Below are 7653 nucleotides of genomic sequence, written 5' to 3'. Positions count from 1 at the left end.
TTTTATAAAATAATTCATCATTATTATTTTTTACTTCTCGGATATTGTAAAACGTCATCAGCAAAATCACAAAAAAAATTTCATTACTTCAATGTAGTAGGCCTAAGAATTTCTTATAGAATTGTAGCCACGTTGTTTCAACAAAGAAGCCATTTTTTAGCAATATAGAGTTATAGAAAATAATTTGCAATCATGCAAATGGTTGGAAAGAATCTAGGAAGTCTTCTCACAATCTGGCACAAAATGATTATGTTTATTGTATCTCTGTAAAATGTTTTACGACAAACTTTGAAGCTTCGTTATAATCATTTTTATCTTTGAAGTCAAAAGTTATTTTTTTTTTTTTGGCCAGAAACATAATCACTGCCTTGCTGATGTTGTCGATATTACGCGTATTTTTAGTGCTTCAAACAATAAGGACCCAGTCAGCAATCCAGTCCTTTTACATTGATTCAACATTTGTAAACGTTAAATTTATGTAGATTTGCTGACTGTGGGTTATTTCACATTTCCTTTGTTTACGCACGTTCCTCAATTCGCTGTTGCATTATTTCGACGCTGGCGGCAATTCGCTGTTGCATTATTTCGAATTGATTGACACAATCTTCAATAAAAAGTGAGCTTCGAACTTAGCTTTGTTGATATAAATGCTGTATTTTTTGTGGATGTAATTTATGAGTCATGTTTATAAACACCCGTAAGCGAAATGACTTATGATGTGGCCTGCATGATATTTGTGATGCGACTTGACACAAATCCACAATTTCAAAAGCACCTAATTTGAACTTAGAAATTTCAGATAATTTCAACAACTTGTTCAACTGTCTTCTCTCTACTAAAAATATTCATACTACAAACTCAATTGTAGACCTAAATACACAAACGAAGATGTAAACAGCTATTCAAGCAGGCTAAGGTGTTACTTATGAGAAATTTGGTTCCATAAAACTAGAAGCTAGCCATGAGTTTGGGAATGCATTAGTTTAGGATAAAAATGTAAGACAACAAACGCAGTTTTGTTTTTTTTTCAAATTCGTGTAACAATGTTACTTTGATTGTAACTATTTTAGAATCAGTGAGTAGCTTACAATAAGATTTGCTCGCAAGTCGTAAATTCTAATCAATGCAATGATTCGGCACACCGCACACACACTTCGTGCGTTCGATCGAGCTCTTTGTTATTCAGAAGTTTGCATGAAATCGGATTAGCACGGTAATTAAATAGCGGCAAGTTAAATCAAAATTGTCGTTTTTGGGTACCTTTGCAAAAATTGAAATATCAAGTTTAACATATAAAATTTTAAAATAATGACTTTTCAAACTTATATACAAATGATTTGCTTTCACACCAGTGCAACTTCTGTTCAAATAGCATCAGCGGATAACACGTAACAGCTGATTGAATTTGATCCAAAAACGGCCCCCCCTTGAGCAGTTAACTTCCAAAAAAACGTTGAAAAGCAAAGGGTTAAAACAACCTGAACTTCGTGATTTCCTTACCGACACCATGAAAGATCTTAAATCTAATGGCTATATTGAGCGTGCTGGTGAAGCAGGAAATGTAAAGAGATTTGAATGGTATTTACCATACTTTGTGACGTCACAATTAAAAAAGCGCATTGTTTACGATGGCAAGTCTGAATTCCGAGGAACTTGTGTAAATGATGTAATGTCTTCTTGTTCTGACTTGTTAAACCCTCTGGCAGATCTCTTGGCTAGATTTCGGCTGAGTAGATTTGGTTTCGTGGCCGATATGACCAAGTACTTTTTTCACATTTTGGACTCTTCAATACGTAAGCCCAATTTTATTGAACTGCTTACGTACACAGGCAGTGCCGTTCTTATCGTGAACGAACGCCCTTTGGTACCTTTGAGTGACGACCCTAGGGATTTTACTGTCATCACCCCTGCCTCACTTTTGACCCCATACTTAGACCCATACTGTGCTGTTGGGCAGCCACATGATCGTGACCAACTAAGGAGGGACTATCAGTTCAATTTGTCACTTTCTCAGCAGTTTTGGAGCAAATGGATAGATTTTTACTTGCCAGGGCTTCAGGGCCGGAAAAAATGGCTAAAAATGGCCGAGAATTTGGAGTCTGGTCAACTTGTAGTGGTAGGTTCTCTCCAAGACATTGGTAAACGTGGGAAGTATCAACTTGGGAGGGTGCATGAGGTAGTTCCACAAATTAGGAAAGGGAAGCCTGTGGTTCGTAGAGCTAAAGTTGCCGTCTGCAACTATGATGAGAGTACGGGGAAAGTGAAAGTAGATTACGTGTTGAGGGATATTTCGTGCCTCGCCCCCGTAAAGAACACCTAAGTGTTAGGGTTTGAGCCTGGTTTTGTCTGCGGTGGCCGACCCTTGTCTGAGCCCAGAACAGTCGGTTATTATCGCAACCATTGTATATAGCGTCATTTTAGCATGTACCTATGGTACCAATTTCATGTATCGTCGTGTATTATCCCGTATTGTTGTTCATTCTTTGCATGCCCTTTGTATTTACGTATTAACTTAAACGTGAGTGATTCAAACAATTTGTGTATCGTGTGTTTTTATTCATTGGCTCACAATTGTCGTCAATTCTTTTTTAGTTATGCCATGCTAGACTGTCATAACTCTTTGTTTGCCGATGGTTGTTCCCGACAATTTTCACCAAATCAAACGTCATATAAAAACCGTTATGGTCTACTTAACCTAGCTGGCATCTTACGTCATGGAAATTGCTAGAAAATGTCCAAATATTGCACCATCGGTCGTAAGACCTGATGAAATATTGCATTAGCCGCTTGAACACCTGTTTGAATGACTTCACAATTGTCTTTCATTATTGTGTCACAGTTACTGTCTACGTGCATTTGAGATATCGCAAATTATTCTAGTCATTCGTAAAATTGTTTGTTGGAAGGCAGTCGCAAGTTTAACTGTTTGCTTGGTGCTTGCTAGCTGGACAAATTTTCCGTCTTTTATCCAAGTAATCTGTTCTGTAGTGACAGTTTTAGAGGCGTACGGTGTTGCGTCCCATTTTCGATAGCCGCGGGCTAATGTTACAGGAATACACTTTTGAATAGACGTTTCAAAAGAGTGTTTATTTTTCGGTCATTGCATGCAGACGAACGGATTTGGGAATCTTATGTTACAATTTTCCCACGAAGAGATTATGGTTTACCGCTGTGACCAATGGTGCATACCCCTTGATGCTACATCGGCCGGGTTTTCCTTTGTGTCAACATACTCTGGTATTTGGTTCCCAGTGCCACTGAGAATTTTTTCCACGCGGTTTCTGACAAACTGTGTCAGCTCTTTCGTAGTGCACTTGCACCATTTTATGACCGTCATGGAATCAGTCCAGACACATGTCTGGCGTATAGGGATACTGAGGCATGATTTGCATTGAGGCAACAGATCTATGCCCATACATAGAGCAATTAATTCCTAACGAGCAATAGAGAATTTTTTGACTTGAATTGATGGGAAGAGTCTTGACTTTCCCATGACTAAGGCCGCTTCCACATTCTCATCCTGAATTTTTCTTAAGTAAATGCATGCACCTATCGCATAGTCTGAAGCGTCAGTAAACAAATGAAGTTCATTTTCCCCACCGGAGAGGAATGAGTATTGTCGGGGGAATGGAAAAGATGATAGTTGCTGCACATCCGACACACTCTCATTCCACTTTTTCATTAGATCAGGGTTTACTTCATCATCCCATCCTAAGGTGTTGGCAACTATGTCTGAATAGCCCAGTTTGAGCTTAACAAAGAAAGGGCACCAGAGTCCTAAAGGGTCAAAGTGAGAGTTGACATAGCTGAGTGCTTTGCGGCGAGTTAGCCGAGATTCTGACACAATTGGGCGATCCTTAACATACAGCTCTAGCTGGTCCTTCTCGGCGTACCAGGAAATGCCAAGCGTCTTTTGTTGTGGAAGTCCATCCTTTGCCGAAGTGATTTCTTTTAATGGGGGTGCTAAGTGATCCCGGTCCACATCCTCTAACACAGAAAGACAATTACTGGAAAACTTGGTGAGCATGAATCTGGTTGTGGCAAGTAGTTCTGTTGCTTCAGCAATAGTCTTTTTTGCATCTTCTACTGTTTCGACAGAGGTGATGAAATCGTCTACATAGAAATCCGTTTCAACTCTGTGCAAAGTAGGTGATGTCTCCAATTTGAGTTTTAAGTTAAATATTGCTGTCAGTCCCCGCTACATTTGGTATTGTTATTGCAAAAATTGAATTGCTGAGAATTGGTACAAAATAGTAAAGTTTAAGTTAGTGCTACATGATAAATACAATGTATGCGTTGGACTAGCAATCAATTTATTCGGGTAAATGAAGCATCGCGCTTTACAGCGATAATAAAATTGTTAAAATCTAAGCAGAAATGAGAAAGCTACAGTATATTTCGTGGAGGCACTATTTACCATCATTTCTTTTCCGTGTTTTTGCATCCTTCCCAAAAGTAGCTGCGTTTTTTGAATGGCGACACACTTTGTCATGACGTCACTGACCATGGCGGCTGATTCACCACCGTCATTCTGGCAGAATAATTTTTCCGCTATCCGCCTAAAAAAGTCATCCGTGAATAAGTGCGAGGTATACAATGCGACCCGAAGTACTTTCGACAAATCTCAAATAAAACTATAATCCGCAACATAGGCTATGCCACTTAAATTTTACATGCATCGAATTCAGTATTGAATTACCTTTCCAGGGGTGTGCACCAATAGGTGGGCATTTGGTAGGAACTTCCAGCAGAACGGTTCAAAGATTGAGGATATATTTACGATAGACATTAAAATAATACGATTTTTGCATAATTGACACCTCTCCAATAAACCTCAAATAAAACTATAATCCGCAACATATGCCACTTAAATTTTACATGCATCGGATTCAGTATTGAATTCCCTTTCCAGGGGTGTGCACCAATAGGTGGGCATTTAGTAGGAACTCCCAGCAGAACGGTTCAAAGATTGAGGATATATTTACGATAGACATTAAAATAATGCAATTTTTGCATAATTGACACCTCTCTAATAAAGCTCAAATAAAACTATAATCCGCAACATACGCCACTTAAATTTTACATGCATCGGATTCAGTATTGAATTACCTTTCCAGGGGTGTGCACCAATAGGTGGGCATTTGGTAGGAACTCCCAGCAGAACAGTTCAAAGATTGAGGATATATTTACGATAGACATATATCCTCAATCTTTGAACCGTTCTGCTGAGAGTTCCTACCAAATGTCCACCTATTGGTGCACACCCCTGGAAAGGTAATTCAATACTGAATCCGATGCATGTAAAATTTAAGTGGCATATGTTGCGGATTATAGTTTTATTTGAGCTTTATTGGAGAGGTGTCAATTATGCAAAAATCGTATTATTTTTATGTCTATCATAAATATATCCTCAATCTTTGAACCGTTCTGCTGGGAGTTCCTACCAAATGCCCACCTATTGGTGCACACCCCTGGAATAGTAATTCAATACTGAATCCGATGCATGTAAAATTTAAGTGGCATATGTTGCGGATTATAGTTTTATTTGAGATTTGTCGAAAGTACCTCGGGTCGCATTGTATACCTCGCACTTATTCACGGATGACTTTTTTAGGCGGAAAGCAGAAAAATTATTCTGCCAAAATGACGGTGGTGGCTGATTCTACTGTATAGTAGAGTAGACCAAAATTGTTCTTCGTGTTACTGCTTTGGAGGTAGATGAGGAGTGTGAACAAAAGAATAAATTTTAAACTTAGTTTAGATTGAAAAACATGACATAATATCTACCATCCTTATCACATGCACAATGTTTCAAAGGAATAAATTGAAAACTAGACTAATCAGTACTGTAATCCCTTAAAATGAAAGCAACGGGATCACAAATTATCACTGAACCAATCAGTAAAAGGTCTTGTTGCGCCTCAACATGACAATCTTATTTTTACTGATCACCAGAGCTGAAGTAATGCTTAAAAATCATATTGACTTATTCTGGATTTACTACGTATGTTTACTACAAAATTTACTATGTATGAATAATTGAATATATACGGTATGTCACTTATAGATTAATGGATGCTTTGTTTCACTGAACTTCAAAACCGAAATGTGTTTAGGATAATATATATGTAATAAATGAATCTCTAGCAAATGCCTGTTTTTACATTTTAAGCATCGGCCTAATTTAGCCGATACTGCAAAAATAGCCGATGTCATCAATATTGATTACCGTATATATTGGTTCATCTCTAGAAATAAACATTGATGAACAAAACCATTTGCAAAAGGCAAGAATTGCTCAATGGAAACATAGAATTCGCATCAAGTTGTGTAGCAGTGAGATGTCCGTGTGACAAATCGGCTGTGGTTAGTTGTCTAGCGACAGGTCGGTCGTGACAGGATATCCCATTTCCTAAAATTGATGCCTTTGAAGTTAAATCTACTGGTATAATAGACATATTTTTATTCATACAAAAGATAAGAAGTCTGTCAGGATTATGATGAATGTAACGTTATGTGTGAATTGACTTAGTGAACGTACATAACTGTTGTAGACAAATTGAACTGTATGATGATATATTTCCTCTAGCATATGTTCAATTTTTCATGGTAGATAAGATTTGTATAATGAAACTGATGGACCAAGAAACAAGTGACATGGATATTGTTGATATTCCGAATCTTCCATTGGATGAATTGCTTCAACAGTATCAAGCTTTACCAACAACATTGTTTATCTGCAATGTTCATCAAAATGTATTTGAATTAGATTTCAGAAGGCAAGAATTTGAGCAAATGTTTGAGGCGTTTGGCCCAGCACATTTTGTTTACTTGCCGAGCTTTCGGCGTGTCAGAGTCAGTTATGAAACCCCTTGTGAAGCAGCCAAAGCTAAAACGTCTCTTCATCGTATTTCCTTAGTGGGTTTTCAAATTGGAGTGTATTTTGCACAAGCAACTTTACAAGATTCTGCAGCTTCTACAAATCTGCAACCTCCTGTACCAGACAAACAATTTTTGATTTCACCACCTGCATCTCCTCCAGTAGGTTGGGAACCAGTTGAAGAGAATAAGTCAATGTTTAATTTTAATCTTTTATCAAGTGTTGTTGAGCTTGAACCTGGTCAGGCACATGAACTACATAAAGCTACTGATACAACTCCAAGTGTTGTTGTTCATATATGTGAAGATACTAAACAATCAAATCCAAATTCTTTATTAAAAACAAAAATTCAACATACCAGGAGACCTGATTACTAAAGTATATGTCATTGGTTTAACGTTTTCCTGGCATTTTTTTGCAGTTAGTGTTATATACTGAAAGAGTTTTTTGTTTAATAACTATTTCCATATTAAAGTGTAACCTTCTATAATATTTTTGTTATGTTACTTCATCTTTGTTTATGTCATGAGGTGGCAAGATTACCTTACCAATGTTTGACTTATTGTGAGGTTCTGCTCTTGTATTTTTGTATTCAATATCAAGGCACAGTCATTTCGATAGTGATTCTTAGTATATATACTGATAAATACTAACAGCCACTGGCGCCGGCTTACGGGGTGGCCACGCCACCCCGTAACCGCTGTGGCGGGGTGGCAGCCACCTCATTTAGGTTACATTACTTACTGCAAATAAATGTAATTTGAACAGACGTT

General features: G+C 37.7%; 1 pseudogene; it reads left to right on the top strand.

Annotated features, from left to right (window-relative positions):
- Window positions 1-6627: 6627 nt before the first annotated feature.
- On the top strand, window positions 6628-7257 carry LOC145788447 (calcipressin-1 pseudogene; annotated as a pseudogene).
- The last annotated feature ends 396 nt before the right edge of the window (window positions 7258-7653 follow it).

This window comes from Aplidium turbinatum, chromosome 2 (assembly GCF_918807975.1).
Source record: "Aplidium turbinatum chromosome 2, kaAplTurb1.1, whole genome shotgun sequence".
NCBI classification, from domain to species: domain Eukaryota; kingdom Metazoa; phylum Chordata; class Ascidiacea; order Aplousobranchia; family Polyclinidae; genus Aplidium; species Aplidium turbinatum.
The sequence above is the reverse complement of the archived record's forward strand: the minus strand, read 5'-3'. Positions and strand labels throughout refer to the sequence as shown.